Raw genomic sequence first — 13,959 nt, forward strand, 5'->3', positions numbered from 1 at the left:
TAGTTGTGGGGAAGCCACACAAGGGAGAAAGGAATGGGAGGAGATGTTGATCGGGTTAATTGAAGTAGGGTGGGTGTGGGGCATAAACACCGGCATGGACCAGTTGGGCTGAATGGCCTGTTTCTGTGCTGTACATTCTATGTAACACCATCAACAATCAATCGAAGGGAATCATCAGCACAACAGATTGAAAGATTAAACAGCAGTACAAGAATTTATAAAACATTCATCCATTCCATGTTCATGTCACCCTAGCTGTCTCCAGGGCCCTGTGCTACAGATCAGTGTGAACTCGCTGGTGTCTCTTCAGCTCCCCGGAGCTTTTAAAGCTCTTAGCACAGTCAGAGCATTTAAATGGTCTCTCATCAGTGTGAACAAGCTGGTGTGTCAGCAGGTTGGATGACTGAGTGAATCCCTTCCCACACACGAAGCAGGTGAACGCCCTCTCACCAGTGTGAACGCGCTGGTGTTTCTTCAGATCCCCAGAGGTTTTAAAGCTCTTCCCACAGTCAGAGCATTTAAATGGTCTCGCATCGGTGTGAACCAACTGGTGTTGCTTCAGATCCCCAGAGGTTTTAAAGCTCTTCCCACAGTCAGAACATTTAAATGGTCTCTCATCAGTGTGAACTCGCTGGTGTCTCAACAGGTTTGATGACTGAGTGAATCCCTTCCCACACACGGAGCAGGTGAACGGTCTCTCATCAGTGTGAACTCGCTGGTGTTGCAACAGGTTGGATGACTGAGTGAATCCCTTCCCACACACGGAGCAGGTGAACGGGCTCCCATCAGTGTGAACTTGCTGGTGTGTCAGCAGGTGGGATGATTGAATGAATCCCTTCCCACACACGGAGCAGGTGAATGGCCTCTTCCCAGTGTGAACTGGCTGGTGTCTGTTCAGATTCCCGGAGCTTTTAAAGCTCTTCCCACAGACAGAACATGTAAATGGTCTCTGATCGGAGTGAACTCGCTGGTGTCGCTTCAGATCCCCAGAGGTTTTAAAGCTCTTCCCACAGGCAGAACATTTAAATAGTCTCTCATCAGTGTGAACAAGCTGGTGTGTCAGCAGGTTGGATGAGTGAGTGAATCTCTTCCCACACACGGAGCAGGTGAATGGCCTCTTCCCAGTGTGAACTGGCTGGTGTCTGTTCAGATTCCCGGAGCTGTTAAAGCTCTTCCCACAGACAGAACATGTAAATGGTCTCTGATCGGAGTGAACTCGCTGGTGTCGCTTCAGATCCCCAGAGGTTTTAAAGCTCTTCCCACAGGCAGAACATTTAAATAGTCTCTCATCAGTGTGAACTCGCTGGTGTGTCAGTAGGTGGGATGACCGAGTGAATCTCTTCCCACACACGGAGCAGGTGAACAGAATCTCTCCTGCTCTCTCCAGCTGGTGTCTCTTCAGGTCCTGGGACCTTTTAAATCTCTTCCCACAGTCAGAACATTTAATGTGAACAAACTGGTGTCTCAGGAGGGTGGCAGAATGAGAGAATCGCTTCAAAAACACAGAGCAGGTCAACGGTCTCTCATTGGTGTGGACAAGCTGGTCTCTCAGCAGCACGGAGGGTGCAATTAATCCCTTCCCACACACGGAGCGGGTTAAAGGTCTCTCCCTCATGTGATATTGCTGGTGTATCATCGGAGCGGATGACTGAGTGAATCTCTTCTGGAACACGGGGCCGGTGAACGGGCTCTCCCCAGTGTCTAGCCACTGCTGTTGCTTCAGGTACTTGTAGATTTTGAAGCTCTTCCCACACTCAGAACATTTAAAAGGTCTCTCATCAGTGTGAACTCGCTGGTGTGTCAGCAGATTGGAGCAGCAATTGAATCAGGTCCTGATGAATCGAGCGACTCTGTCTGTTCTTGACGTGATGTTCGGTCTGAGCTTCCTGGCTGTAAATGCTCCACTTCTAAAACCCTGTAAAAGGAGTGTAGAAAGGGGTAAGAGGGAGAATGTTGCCTCATGTCCCCCTTTCCCAGCCCAGGGGCAGTGAAGCTGATTTTCAGGCCCCAGCTGCTGCACAGGTTACATACGAACATACGAATTAGGAGCAGGAGTAGGCCACTCGGCCCCTCGAGCCTGCTCTGCCATTCAATAAGATCATGGCTGATCTGATTACTCCACATTCCCGCCTACCCCCGATAACCTTTCACCTCCTTGCTTATCAAGAATCTATCTACCTCTGCCTTAAAAATATTCAAAGACTCTGCTTCCACCGCCCTCTGAGGAAGAGTTCGAAATACGACCCTGTGTGAGAAAAGATTTCTCCTCATCTCTGTCTTAAATGGGCGACCCCTTATTTTTAAACCGTGACCCCTAGTTCTAGATTCTCCCACAAGAGGAAACATCCTCTCCACATCCACCCTGTCCAGACCCCTCAGGATCTTGTGTGTTTCAATCAAGTCACCTCTTACTCTTCTAAACTCCAGCGGATACAAGCCTAGCCTGTCCAACCTTTCCTCATAAGACAACCCGCCCATTCCAGGTATTAGTCTAGTAAACCTTCTCTGAACTGCTTCCAATGCATTTACATCCTTCCTTAAATAAGGAGACCAATACTGTACACAGTACTCCAGATGTGGTCTCACCAATGCCCTGTATAACTGAAGTATAACCTCCCTACTTTTGTATTCAGTTTCCCTCGCAATAAACAATAACATTCTTAGCTTTCCTGATTACTTCTTGTACCTGAATACTAACCTTTTGCGATTCATGCATTAGGACACCCAGATCCCTCTGCATCTCAGAGCTCTGCGATCTCTCACCATTTAGATAATATGCTTCTTTTTTATACTTCCTGCCAAAATGGACAACTTCACATTTTCCCACATTATGCTCCATTTGCCAGATCTTTGCCCACTCACTTATTTATATCCCTTTGTAGCCTCCTTATGTCCTCTTCACAATTTACTTTCCTACCTATCTTTGTGTCATCAGCTAATTTAGCAACCATGCCTTCGGTCCCTTCATCCAAGTCATTTATATAAATTGTAAAAAGTTGAGGTCCCAGCACTGATCCCTGTGGCACACCACTCGTTACATCTTGCCAACCAGAAAATGACCCATTTATGCCTACTCTCTGTTTCCTATTAGCTAGCCAATCTTCTATCCATACCAATATGTTACTCCCTACACCATGAGCTTTTATTTTCCGCAATAACCTTTGATGTGGCACCTTATCAAATGCCTTCTGGAAATCTAAGTACAGTACATCCACCAGTTCCCCTTTATCCACAGCACATGTTACTTCCTCAAAGAACTCCAATAAATTGGTTAAACATGATTTCCCTTTCACAAAACCATGTTGACTCTGCCTGATTACCTTGAACTTTTCCAAGTGCCCTGCTATAACGTTTTTAATAATAGCTTCTAACATCTTCCCCATGACAGATGTTAAGCTAACTGGCCTGTCGTTTCCTGCTTTCTGTCTCCCTCCCTTTTTGAATAAAGGAGTTACATTCGCTATTTTCCAACCTAATGGAACCATCCCCAAATCTAGGGAATTTTGGAAAATTTAAACCAACGCATTAGCTATCTCACTAGCCACTTCTTTTAAGACCCTAGGATGAAGTCCATCAGGCCCCGGGGACTTGTCAGCCCACAGCTCCAACAATTTGCTCAGTACCACTTCCCTGGTGATTGTAATTTTGTTGAGTTCCTCCCTCCCTTCCATTTCCTGATTTACAGCTATTTCTGAGATGTTACTTGAATCCGCTATAGTGAAGACCGATGCAAAATACCTGTTCAATTCAACTGCCATCTCCTTATTTTCCATTATTAATTCCCCAGACTCACTTTCTATAGGACCAATGCTCACTTTGTTAACTCTTTTCTTTTTTAAATATCTATAGAAACTCTTACTATCAGTTTTTCTATTTCTAGCTAGCTTTCTCTGGTACTCTCATTTTTCTCTCATTAATCTTTTAGTCATTCTTTGCTGTTTTTTATATTCTGTCCAATCTTCTGACCTGCCAGCCATCTTTGCACAATTATATGCTTTTTCTTTAAGTTTGATACTATCTTTAACTTTTTTAGTTAACCACGGATGGTGGGTCCTCCTCTTGGAATTTTTCTTTCTCGTTGGAATGTATCTATTCTGTGTATTCTGAAATATCCCCTTAAATGTCTGCCACTGCAACTCTATTGACCTATCCCTTAACCTAATTTGCCAGTTCACTTTAGCTAGCTCTGCTTTCATGCCCTCATAATTGCCCTTATTTAAGTTTAAAATACTAGTCGTGGACCCACTCTTCTCTCCCTCAAACTGAAAGTAAAATTCAATCATATTATGATCGCTGCTACCTAGGGGCGCCTTCACTATGAGGTCATTAATTAATCCTATCTCACTGCACAATACCAGGTCTAGTATAGCCTGCTCTCCGGTTGGCTCCAGAACGTGCTGTTCTAAGAAACTATCCCGAAAACATTCTATGAACTCCTCATCTAGGCTCCCTTTGCCCATCTGATTTTTCCAGTCTATATGTAGATTAAAATCCCCCATGATTATTGCCATACCTTTCTGACAAGCTCCCATTATTTCTTCCTTTATACTCCATCCTACCGTGTGGTTACTGTCAGGGGGCCTGTACACCACTCCCACAAGTGACTTCTTGCCTTTATCATTTCTCATCTTAACACGTTGGTGCAGCAAGCAATTAGGAAAGCAAATGGTACGTTAGTCTTTATTACAAGAGGATTGTAGGGACTTAAGGCGGATAAATCCCCCGGACCTGATGGCCTACATCCTAGGGTCTTGAGAGAAGTGGCGGTAGGGATTGTGGATGCATTGGTGATTATTTTCCAGAACTCCCTGGACTCAGGAAAGGTCCCGGCAGATTGGAAAACTGCTAATGTAACACCCTTATTTAAGAAGGGAAGTAGACAAAAAGCTGGAAACTATAGACCAGTTGGCCTAACATCTGTGGTTGGCAAAATGTTGGAGTCCATTATTAAGGAAACAGTAACAGAGCATTTGGATAAACATAATTTAATAGGATAGAGTCAGCATGGTTTTATGAAGGGGAAGTCATGTTTGACAAATTTGCTCGAATTCTTTGAGGATGTAACATACAGGGTGGATAAAGGGGAACCAGTGGATGTGGTGTTTTGGACTTCCAAAAGGCATTTGACAAGGTTCCACACAAAAGATTACTGATCAAGATAAGAAATCACGGGATTGGGGGTAATATACTGGCATGGGTGGAAGATTGGCTATCTAACAGAAAACAAAGAGTTGGGATAAATGGTTCATTCTCGGGCTGGCAGCCAGTAACTAGTGGTGTTCCGCAGGGGTCAGTGCTGGGACCCCAACTCTTTACAATCTATATTAACGATTTGGAAGAAGGGACCGAGTGCAACATATCCAAGCTTGCCGACGATACAAAGATGGGAGGGAAAGCAATGAGTGAGGATGACATAAAAAACCTGCAAAAGGACATAGACAGGCTAAGTGAGTGGGCAGAGATTTGGCAGATGCAATATAATGTTGGAAAGTGTGAGGTTATGCACTTTGGCAGAAAAAATCAAAGAGCAAGTTATTATCTAAATGGAGAGAAACTGCAAAGTGCTGCAGTACAAAGGGATCTGGGGGTCCTGGTGCATGAAACACAAAAAGTTCGTGTGCAGCAGGTGATCAGGAAGGCCAATGGAATCTTGGCTTTTATTGCAAGGGGGATGGAGTATAAAAACAGGGAAGTCTTGCTGCAGTTATACAGGGTATTGGTGAGGCCACAGCTGGAATACTGCGTGTACTTTTGGTTTCCATATTTAAGAAAAGATATACTTGCTCTCGAGGCGGTTCAGCGAAGGTTCACTCAGTTGATTCCGGAGATGAGGGGGTTGACGTATGAGGAAAGGTTGAGTAGGTTGGGACTCTACTCATTGGAGTTCAGAAGAATGAGAGGCGATCTTATCGAATCATATAAGATTGTGAGGGGGCTTGATCGGGTGGATGCGGGGAGGATGTTTCCACTGATGGGTGAGACTAGAACTAGGGGGCATAATCTAAGAATAAGGGGCTGCCCTTTCAAAACTGAGATGAGGAGAAACTTCTTCACTCAGAGGGTAGTAAATCTATGGAATTTGCTACCCCAGAGAGCTGTGGAAGCTGCAACATTAAATAAATTTAAAATGGAGATAGACAGTTTCCTAGCAGATAAGAGAATTAGGGATTACGGGGAGAGGGCAGGGAAGTGGACGTGAGTCTAGATTCGGATCAGCCATGATCCTATTGAATGGCGGAGCAGGCCCGAGGGGCCGTATGGCCTTCTCCTGCTCCTACTTCTTATGTTCTTATGTACTCCAATTATATAGGGCCTTGGTGAGACCACACCTGGAGTATTGTGTACAGTTTTGGTCTCCTTACCTAAGGAAGGATATACTTGCCTTAGAGGGAGTGCAACAAAGGTTCGCCAGACTGATTCCTGGGATGGAGGGATTGTCCTATGAGGAGAGATTGAGTAGACTGGGCCTATATTCCCATGAATTTTGAAGAGAGGTGATCTCATTGAAACATCTACAATTCTTACAGGGCTTGACAGGGTAGATGCTGGGAGACTGTTTCCCCTGGCTGGGGAGTCTAGAACCAGGGGTCACAGTCTCAGAATAAGGGGTCGGCCATTTAGGACTGAGATGAGGAGAAATGTCTTCACTCAGAGGGTGGTGAATCTTTGGAATTCTCTGCCCCAGAGGGCTGTGGAGGCTCAGTCATTGAGTATAATCAAGGCTGAGACAGATAGATTTTTGGACTCATGGGGAATCAAGGGATATGGGGATTGGGCAGGAAGGTGGAGATGAGGTAGAAGATCAGCCATGATCTTATTGAATGGCGGAGCAGACTCAAAGGGCCGAATGGCCGACTCCTGCTCCTATTTCTTATGTTCTTAAGAAAGCTGTTTGCTATAGCCTGCTGCACCACGACAAATACACAGAGGATTTCAGTCACGTGGAGAGACTGGAGAAGCTGGGATTGTTCTCCTTGGAGCAGAGAAGGTGCAGCGGAGATTTAATAGAGGTGTTCAAAACATGAAGGGTTTTGATAGAGTAAATAGGAGCATGGGAACAGGAAGAGGCCATTCAGCCTCTCCAGCCTGTTCCGCCATTCAATGAGATCATGGCCGATCTGTGTCTTAACTCCACCCACCTGCCTTGGCTCCATATCCCTTTGCTCACTTGTCTAGCAAAAATCTATCACTCTGGGATTTAAAATGATTAATTGAGCTGGCATCGACTGCTTCCTGTGGGAGAGGGTTCCACACTTCTACCACCCTTTGTGTGAAGAAGTGTTTCCCAACTTCTCTCCTGAATGGCCTGGCTCTGATTTTAAGGTGATGTCCCCTTGTCCTCGACTGCCCCACCGGCAGAAAAAGTTTCTCTCGATCTACTCTACCAATTCCTTTCAAAATCCTAAAATCCTCAATCACTCCTTAACCTTCTAGATTCCAGGGAACACAAGCCTAGTTTATGTAATCTCTCCCTCATAATCTAACCCTTGGAGCCCGGGTAACATTCTGGTCAATCTGTGCTGCACTCCTTCCAAGGTCAGTATATCCTTTCTGAGGTGCGGTGCCCAGAACTGTACACAGTGCTCCAGGGAGTTCCTGGGAGTTACTGTGCGTAGGTCCCTGAAGGTGGCGGGACATATTGAGTGGTTAACAAAGCATATGGGATCTTGGGCTTCATAAATAGAGGTATTGAGTACAAAAGTAGAGAAGTTATGCTGAACCTTTATAAAGCGCTGGTTAGGCCACAACTGGAGTATTGCGTCCAGTTCTGGTCACCACACTTTAGGAAGGGTGTGAAGGCCCTTGAGAGGGTGCAGAGGAGATTTACCAGAATGGTTCCGGGGATGGGGGATCTTAGCTACAAGGACAGGTTGGAGAAGCTGGATTTGTTTTCATTAGAGCAAAGGGGGTTGAGGGCTGATTTGATAGAGGTGTACAAGATTATGACGGGTTTGGATAGGTTAGACGGGGAAAGGTTGTTCCCACTAGTTGATGGTACAAGGACTAGGGGACACAGATTTAAGGTTTTGGGCAAGAGATACAGGGGGGACGTGAGGAAAAACTTTTTTACGCAGCGAGTGGTGATGACCTGGAACTCGCTGCCGACGGAAGTGGTGGAAGCGGAGACACTCAATGTTTTCAAGGGGAGACTGGATAGGCACTTGAGGGAAATAAACTTGCAGGGTTACGGGGACAGCGCGGGGGAATGGGACTGACTGGATTGTATACAGAGAGCTGGCATGGACTCGACGGGCCGAATGGCCTCCTTCTGTGCCATTATGACTCTCTGGGGTCTAACCAGGGCTTTGTATAGCTGTAGCTTATAAGGAGAAACTGTTTCCAGTGGCAGGAGGGTCGGTAACCAGAGGACACAAATTTAAGGTCATTGACAAAAGAACCAGAGGCGAGGTGAGGAGAATTTTATTTACGCAGCGAGTTGTTGTGATCTGGAATGCGCTGCCTGAAAAAAGAATCAGTGGTCCGAATCAATGTTCACGTTAAGTTGCGCGGCCACGCAGCGGTCTGGAGGTCCCGCGCAGCCGGCTCACCGCCCTGTAAATGGAAAATCGTGCATGCGCGGAAATTTGAATGGGTCGTGCAGCCCATTAAACGGGCCACGCTCCTCAAAAAAAAAGAGGGAACATTGGTCCTAATACCGACCCCTGGGGAACATCACTGTTTACCTCCCTCCAGTCTGAAAAGAAACCGTTCACCACTACTTTCTGCTTTCTGTCCCTTGGCAGAAAATTGGGAGGGGGCGAGTGCAAACAGCACCTGATTTCTCACCAAGCACTCAGGGGAGCAGGGGATTAGCACTACTTTAAATGTCAGTCTCTTACATATACATTATATAAAAAGGGAGACGCTGTCCCTTTAAAATCGGTCATCCATGGGACGCGGTCCCTTTAATGAAAATCTCATAGAAAAAGAGAGCGCCTGTCCCTTTAAGGGAACCCCCACCACTCCCATATTTCTCTTAAAGGGCTTGAAATTAATAATTAAAAACGCAGAAAATTAATATTTAAAAAATTAATTGAGGGAGAAAAAATATTTTTACTCACATTTGCTCCACAGGATTTCTTGTTTCCGTTTCATCAATTTAAAAACTGCTTTTTTATGATCAGCCTGTCTTCTATGTTTCTATGTACTTTCAGTGATGACTTTTATAAACTGGTTTTACAGGAAATTAGAAGAGGAGGGGAGAGACTCGAAGACACTCGGTCCCTTTGTGACTCTAAAGTTGCAGCTGACCCCGCGCATGCGCCCCATGGCCCCGCCCTCTCCTGCTCCACAGGCGCCCGGCCCGCACCGCGCATGCTCAGCACACCCCCTGGGCCCCTGTCAATCATCCGCCCCCTCTGAACAGGCCCCTCCCCCTCCCCCTACTCCGCATGCGCCGCCGGGCCCCGCTCCGAAGTTGAGCCGCTACTGCGCCTGCGCAGGGCCTCGCATTCTGGGGAAGGCCCGGGCAACCGCGAGGGTCCGGATCACCGGCGGAAAGTGAGTTTTATCAGGGTTTTTTTATATATAGCGGAGAGAAGCGCGGGCGGGGAGATAAATAAAAAGAAAATACAAACCGCACCGTCCCAGCGCCCTCCCGGCACCGAGCGGCCGCAGCCCCTTGTCTTCTGCAGGGAGCCTGACTGGGCCACGTCATCAACTCCACGGCGGTGACTGACGGGAGCTCCGACCAATAGGGAGAGAGCGGGCGGAGCTCGGAGGACTCAGATGGCGGCGGGTCCTCCAACCAATCGGGGTGTTCGAGGGGCGGGACTTCCGCCGCCTGCTTCTCCCGCTGCTGAGACAAGTGGAATGCAGCAGAGGGCGCTCTTCTGAGTTTGGGGCTCAGCCCTGTTAGTGGAGCAGTGCAGAGGGAACTTTACTCTGCACTGGGCTTTACTACCTCCGCACTGCACTGCAGGGGCAGCACAGAGTTTTAGACTCGAGTCTCTGGAGTGGGACTTCAACCCACAACCTTCTGACTCAGAGGGGAGAGTGCTGCCGCCTGAGCCACGGCTGACACTCTGTATCTAACCCGTGCTGTACCTGCCCTGGGAGTGTTTGCTGGGACAGTGTAGAGGGAGCTTTACTCTGTATCTAACCCGTGCTGTACCTGCCGTGGGAGTGTTTGATGTGACAAGATAGAGGGAGCTTTACTCTGTATCTAACCCGTGCTGTACCTGCTCTGGGAGTGTTTGATGGGACAGTGTAGAGGGAGCTTTACTCTGTATCTAACCCGTGCTGTACCTGCTCTGGGAGTGTTTGATGGGACAGTGTAGAGGGAGCTTTACTCTGTATCTAACCCGTGCTGTACCTGCCCTGGGAGTGTTTGATGGGACAGTGTAGAGGGAGCTTTACTCTGTATCTAACCCGTGTTGCCCCTGCCCTGGGAGTGTCTGATGGGACAGTTTAGAGGGAGCTTTACTCTGTATCTAACCCGTGCTGTACCTGCCCTGGGAGTGTTTGCTGGGACAGTGCAGAGGGAGCTTTACTCTGTATCTAACCCGTGCTGTACCTGCCGGGGAGTGTTTGATGGGTCAGTGTAGAGGGAGCTTTACTCTGTATCGAACCCGTGCTGCACCTGCCGTGGGAGCATTTGATGGGACAGTGTAGAGGGAGCTTTACTGTGTATCTAACCCGTGCTGTACCTGCCCTGGGAGTGTTTGATGGGACAGTGTACAGGGAGCTTTACTCTGTATCTAACCCGTGCTGTACAGCCCTGGGAGTGTTTGATGGGACAGTGTAAAGGGAGCTTTACTCTGTATTTAACCCATGCTGTACCTGGCCTGGGAGTGTTTGATGTTGACACCAGGTGCTGAGAATGTTAAAATGTTCCTTTCCCCACAGTGACATCCAGCACCTTCTTGAGCACAAAAATTCACTTTAAGAAAGTAACACAAACCCATCAGCTTCTCCCCTGGACACCGACATTGAGAGGACAGGGAATGTCTGTAACAAGTCAACAATTAGCTCTCGGCTTATCTTAGAAACAAGGACTCAATAGACTGGGTGTTTCAAACAAAGCTGATTTATTGATACAGAATATTAAAATCCAGTCCAGTTATTGGGGTTTTAATATCCACGAAATATAAGATGGCCACTAATAAATCCAGGAGGGAATTCAAGAGAAACTTCTTTACCCAGAGAGTGGTGAGAATGTGGAACTCACCACCACAAAGAGTAGTTGAGGCTAAAAGTACAGATGCATTTAAGGGGAAGCCACATGAGTGTGTAAGGAATAGGAGGATATGTTGATTGGGTGAATTGAAGTAGGGTGGGTGTGGGGCATAAACACCGGCATGGACCAGTTGGGTTGAAAGTCCTGATTCTGTGCTGTACATTCTATGTAACACCAAGAACAGTCAAAAGAAGGGAATCATCAGAATAACACTTATATAATTTTTTTGATATATATAAATGACCTGGATATTGGAATACAGAGTAGAATTTCTAAATTTGCCGATGACACCAAACTTGGGGGTGTGGCAAACAGTGAGGATGACACCAATCGACTGCAACAGGACATAGAAAGGCTAGCAGAATGGGCAGACAAGTGGCAGATGGAATTTAATACAGAGAAGTGTGAGGTGATGCATTTTGGCAGAAGGGACAGGGAGAGGCAATATACACTTAATGGCACAGTTTTAAAGAGTGTGCAGGGACAGAGGGACCTGGGAGTTAATGTGCGTAGGTCCCTGAAGGTGGTGGGACATATTGAGAGAGTGGTTAGCAAAGCATTTGGGATCTTGGGCTTCATAAATAGAGGTATTGAGTACAAAAGTAGAGAAGTTATGCTGAAACTTTATAAAGCGCTGGTTAGGCCACAACTGGAGTATTGCGTCCAGTTCTGGTCACCACACTTTAGGAAGGATGTGAAGGCCATTGAGAGGGTGCAGAGGAGATTTACCAGAAAGGTCCGGGGATGGGGGATCTTAGCTACAAGGACAGGTTGGAGAAAATGGATTTGTTTTCCTTAGAGCAAAGGAGGTTGAGGGGTGATTTGACAGAGGTGTACAAGATTATGACGGGTTTGGATAGGCGAGACGGGGAAAGGCTGTTCCCACTAGTTGATGGTACAAGGACTAGGGGACACAGATTTAAGGTTTTGGGCAAGAGATACAGGGGGGATGTGAGGGAAAACTTTTTTACGCAGCGAGTGGTGAGGACCTGGAACTCGCTGCCGACGGAAGTGGTGGAAGCGGAGACACTCGATGTTTTCAAGGGGAGACTGGATAGGCACTTGAGAGAAATAAACTTGCAGGGCTACGGGGATAGAGCGGGGGAATGGGGCTGACTGGATTGCTCTACAGAGAGCTGGCACGGACTCGATGGGCCAAATGGCCTCCTTCTGTGCCGTTATGACTCTATGACTATGACTAGAACAGTGTGAATTCGCTGGTGTCTCAGCAGGTTGGAGAACTGAGTGAATCCCTTCCCACACACGGAGCAGGTGAACGCCCTCTCCCCAGTGTGAACTCGCTGGTGTACCTTCAGATTCCCAGAGCTTTTAAAGTTCTTTCCACAGTCAGAACATTTAAATGGTCTCTCCCCAGTGTGATATCGCTGATGTCTCACCAGGTGGGATGACTGAGTGAATCCCTTCCCACACACAGAGCAGGTGAACGGTCTCTCCCCAGTGTGAACTCGCTGGTGTGTGAGTAGGTTGGACGACTGAGTGAATACCTTCCCACACACAGTGCAGGTGAACATCCTCTCCCCAGTGTGAACTCGCTGGTGTCTCACCAGGTGGGATGACTGAGTGAATCCCTTCCCACACACAGAGCAGGTGAACGGTCTCTCCCCAGTGTGAACTCGCTGGTGTGTGAGTAGGTTGGACGACTGAGTGAATACCTTCCCACACACAGTGCAGGTGAACACCCTCTCCCCAGTGTGAACTCGCTGGTGTCTCACCAGGTGGGATGACTGAGTGAATCCCTTCCCACACACGGAGCAGGTGAATGGCCTCTTTCCTGCTCTCTCCAGCTGGTGTCCCTTCAGCTCCTGGGACATTTGAAAGCTTTTCCCACAGTCGGAATGTTTCAGCGGCCTCTCCCCAGTGTGAAGGCGCTGGTGTGCCAGCAGATTCGAGGACCGAGTGAATCCCTTCCCACACATGGAGCAGATGAACAGAATCTCTCCTGCCCTCTCCAGCTGGTGTCTCTTCAGATCCTGGGACCTTTTAAATCTTTTCCCACAGTCAGAACATTTAATCGGTCTCTCATCACTGTGAACAAGCTGGTGTCTCAGGAGGGTGGCAGAATGAGAGAATCGCTTCAAAAACACGGAGCAGGTCAAAGGTCTCTCATCGGTGTGGACAAGCTGGTGTCTCAGCAGCACGAAGGGTGCAATTAATCCCTTCCTGTAGTGTATGTGCCTTTAAGAACCCCGTGTACTGTAATGCCGGTAATGGCCACTCGGGCTATATAAGCCTGTATATTGTGTTGTATCAGTAAGTTCACCTCCAGACTTTGTTCAGTAAACACCTGTGAAACCAACTCCTGCCTTCAGTGTCTCTATTAACACACGGACACAACACTTCCCACACACGGAGCGGGTTAAAGGTCTCTCCCTAGTGTGATCTTGCTGGTGTATCATCGAAGTGGATGACTGAGTGAATGCCTTCCACACACGGTGCCCGGGTTTCCCCCAGTTTGTAGGCACTGGTGTCGCTTCAGGTATTTGTAGATTCTGAAGCTCTTTCAGAACATTTTAAAGGTCTCTCCCCAGTGTGAACTCACGGGGGTGCCAGCAGATTCAAGGAGCGACTGAATCAGGTCCTGATGAATCGAGCGACTCTGTCAGATCTTGAGGTGATGTTTGGTTTGAGCTTCCTGTCTGTAAATGCTCCACTTCTAAAACCCTGTAAAAGGAGTGTAGAAAGGGTAAGGGGGGAGTAGGAACTTTTTTGGCTAATTATGCATCAAAGAACAAACATGGCAGTGCCGGTCCCACTGGTGT

General features: G+C 47.5%; 1 pseudogene; it reads right to left on the reverse strand.

Moving 5' to 3' along the window:
- The window catches only part of LOC147083937 (uncharacterized), a 455,464-nt pseudogene that overhangs the window by 220,813 nt on the left and 220,692 nt on the right, over positions 1-13,959 (reverse strand).

This window comes from Somniosus microcephalus, unplaced genomic scaffold (assembly GCF_052327205.1).
Source record: "Somniosus microcephalus isolate GS21.2 unplaced genomic scaffold, FLI_Smic_1.0 scaffold13, whole genome shotgun sequence".
NCBI lineage: Eukaryota > Metazoa > Chordata > Chondrichthyes > Squaliformes > Somniosidae > Somniosus > Somniosus microcephalus.